Source organism: Nanorana parkeri, unplaced genomic scaffold (genome assembly GCF_000935625.1).
Source record: "Nanorana parkeri isolate BGI_ZX_2015 unplaced genomic scaffold, ASM93562v1 scaffold1256, whole genome shotgun sequence".
Lineage (NCBI taxonomy): Eukaryota > Metazoa > Chordata > Amphibia > Anura > Dicroglossidae > Nanorana > Nanorana parkeri.
In genome coordinates, this window is record NW_017307524.1 from 495,219 (window position 1) to 498,925 (window position 3,707).

At 49.8% G+C, this 3,707-nt stretch overlaps 1 protein-coding gene across 1 annotated transcript in view; it reads right to left on the minus strand.

The window, feature by feature from the left end:
• Positions 1 to 3,707, minus strand: part of CTTN (cortactin) — a 47,062-nt gene that overhangs the window by 33,157 nt on the left and 10,198 nt on the right. The window lies entirely within an intron of this gene.

Genomic DNA, 3,707 nt, shown 5'->3' on the forward strand with positions numbered 1-3,707 from the left:
GAGAACAGATCCCTGTACGTAGCATGGATTTTTATACTCACTTGCAGTGGGGCTGTCCCCGCACTGCAACCATGAACTGCTCCTTTGTGTCTAAGTGCCAAATTAAAAAAGAAAAAAGTTATACTGACCCCATACTCCGAGCTGGCTTGTTCTTAGAACGGTCCATTCCTCCTCTCTCCCCTTCCGCTGCAGCGGTGTAAGGTCCCATAAATCACGACACACACACACACACACACTTCCAATTCAGAAGCGTAGGAGGAGACACGTTGGAGGGAGAGCTGTGGCAGTTGACCATGCTCGGAGCTTTGGGTGAGTATAATTGTTATTTTAGACAAAAAATGAGCAGGTAGCCCTTGCAGTGCGGGGGTTAATAAAACTTTCCCGGAGTTCTTCTTTAAACTGACTTGTTGCGTCAGGTGGTGCTTGCTGGGCTTCCCAAGGCTCCCATTACGTCCACATGAACAGCAATTCGCCCAAATTCGAGCTTTCGGTCCCCCCTTTTGTCAAGTCAACAGAAAGTGGAATGTCCCCAAAACTTGTTGCCTTGGTCTGCCAGCCGTCCTGAAGATGGGGGATGAAAGAGGGGAGCACGCCCCTAGCAAGGTCTGGTCCCGTCTGTTGCTTATTCTTCCCATACTGGGCTGTGTACACTGCGCCGTATCTCCTGGGTTGTTCATATCAGGTTGCGCTCTCTCTCGGTTTAGTCTGCTGTTGGGGTCACCACACACATTACAACCAGACCATACAATTTAGCCTTTTTAACAGGCCCCCGGCTCTAAAAGTAAACCAATGACCATCCAGTCACCATCGTCCGCCGGGCGCACATACGAGCCATTCATCGGTCTCGGGCGTCGTACAATCATCTGAGGACTTGCTCATTTTCTATATAGAAGCCGGTTTGTGTTGGCGAATTATCTCATTTATAATTATTAGAAGGGAACGTCGTTGTCGACTCTTCTCAATTTGCTTTTACAGCCGGAGCAGCAGAAGCAATGAAACTAATTAGCATCCGTGGGAAAAAGTTCACAGGGGAGGTCTGGAAGATATAGAAAAAACAAGGCGCGTGCTCGGATTCTCGTATACGCCAATCTTCAAATGCGTCCTAATGCGGCGCAGACCTGCCAAATAATGCAAATGTGACTCAGAGGGATGAGACGGTTCCAAAATCTTAATGGTCCGACTTCAGAGCTCAGCACTTATCACCGTACCGAGATTTCAGCCACAGACCGCCGTGCCACGCTCCACGGGCTTAAACCCTCGCCGTGCCAAGCTCCACGGGCTTAAACCCTCGCCGTGCCAAGCTCCACGGGCTTAAACCCTCGCCTTGCCAAGCTCCACGGGCTTAAACCCTCGCCTTGCCAAGCTCCACGGGCTTAACCCTCTACATGCCAAGCTCCAGGGGCTTAACCCTCTACATGTCAAGCTCCATGGGCTTAACCCTCTACACGTCAAGCTCCATGGGCTTAACCCTCTACACGTCAAGCTCCATGGGCATAATCCTTTACATGTAAAGTTCTATGAGCTTAACTCTTTGTATGCAAACTTTTACAAGCTTAACCGTTTGTATGCAAAGTTCTATGGGCTTAACTTGACATATAATGTTCTATGGGCTTAACCCTTTCCATGCATGTGAATAACTTCTGTTCCAGGGCGGCTTGACTGTGCTATCCAGATTCAGCTGTCGGCTTTTTGATTCCTTTTGTCCAGGTGCAGCTAAGTCCAGCACCTCAGCTGTGGTGAAAAGACATATACCATTATGCCTGTGGCTGTCAGTTTTGCAGTGCCTTATGGGACTTGTAGTTCAACAGTTGGATGGTTAAAGTTTGGCTACCCCTGCTTTAGTCCAGTCTCAATATAACCTGTATATTTCTAGTGTTCCATTGGATCCCAAGCCCTACTCCAGAGCAGCCGTGGTTTTCATACACTGCACTGCTGATGGTCAAATAGTCTAAACAGCTGCATTGAGTTCTGAATACATGGCTCTAACAGGGGTAGGCAACCTCGGCCCTCCAGCTGCGGTGAAACTACGGATCCCCCTATCTCCCTGTGAGACATGTCTGTGGTTCTCAGTCTGGGGCACTGCAAGCTACAGACACGACTCCTAGAGGCAGAGACATGGTGGGATTTCGAGCCAATGTTGCCTACCCCTGCTTTAGTTCCTTCTCACCTAAGCTGTACGGTTATCGAGTCACATACCAGGAGAAGAGTTGTGGGAAGATCTGAAGCGAGTCATGCATGCAGTGACAGGCCTTTACTTGACAGAACATGGAACCTGAAACCAGGAAAACAGTGTCACACGGGCGGCCACGGCACTTCCACATTCCTTTATCTCCACACAAAAAAGGTGTTCCTCCTTTTTACGACAACACTGGCCGCATTCCTATTTAAATGGCGAGCACGCCCTTCAGATACCCACAATGCAGTGCTTATCAGCAGCAAAAGTCACCTCTCCTCCTCCTTGTCAAAGCACAAAGTATGGCCTTTCCTTGCAGACATCCCCAGATTACATACAGGGAAGGAGGCCAAGAACAAAGGCTGTAGGAAGGAAAAGACATAGCAATAGGAGATACTGCATGAGTGAGAGGGATGGTCAGACCTCCAGCGGCTAGAAAATACATTGTGTAACCTACAGATCAATAGCTGGAGTGCGCAGGTTGTAAATTCCTGGGCAAATCTCAGGAGCCAGGTCGCCAATGCTCCCTAAAAATGACAGCTGGCGCCTAACTTCTGAGGTTTATCTCTAGTTGTTGTCAATGGAGCTCCAAAAAATTCCTGCTGGCTCCATCTCCTATGCAGATATAGTAGAGCTAGACTTCCAGCAAGTCTTTGTAACCTGGGAGGAAACCCACCCAAGATCATGCAAACTCCATGCAGATAGTGATCTGGCTGAACTTGCATTCAAACTGGGGACTCCCCGAGCTGCAAGGCGGAAGTGCTGACCACTGAGGGCCGGTGCAGACCTCGGCAATCCGGGACAAGTTTCCCGGGACCGTGCACAATGGCACACAGCGATTGCCGCGTTGATTTCAATGGGGTTACATCCGCTCAGCAATCGCAGAAAAGAAGGAACCTGTACCTTGTTTTGCAACACACGAAGTGCGGCTGTTTTAGCCGCCATTGTGTTCGATTGCACGGGCGGAATCGTGGTGGAAAACTGCGCAATCCGCCCGGCGCGCTATTAGAAAATAATGGCCCAGTCAGCGGTGGTGGGCGACTCCGTGACCGCATGGCAATCTGTGCTGTATGGTGCACAATTGCCACGCGGTCACGGATCACCCAGGTGTGAACCCGGCCTCACCTGCCATCGTGCTACCAGCGGCAAGTAATGGCGCTAACAAGCAGCTAATGCTATAGGGTACCATCGGTATACTGTGTGGTCAGTGTATTGATCCCGGTATATGGAGGGGGGATATACTGTGTGGTCAGTGTATTGATCCCGGTATATGGAGGGGGGATATACTGTGTGGTCAGTGTATTGATCCAGGTATATGGAGGGGGGATATACTGTGTGGTCAGTGTATTGATCCCGGTATATGGAGGGGGGATATACTGTGTGGTCAGTGTATTGATCCCGGTATATGGAGGGGGGATATACTGTGTGGTCAGTGTATTGATCCAGGTATATGGAGGGGGGATATACTGTGTGGTCAGTGTATTGATCCCGGTATATGGAGGGGGGATATACTGTGTGGTCAGTGTATTGATCC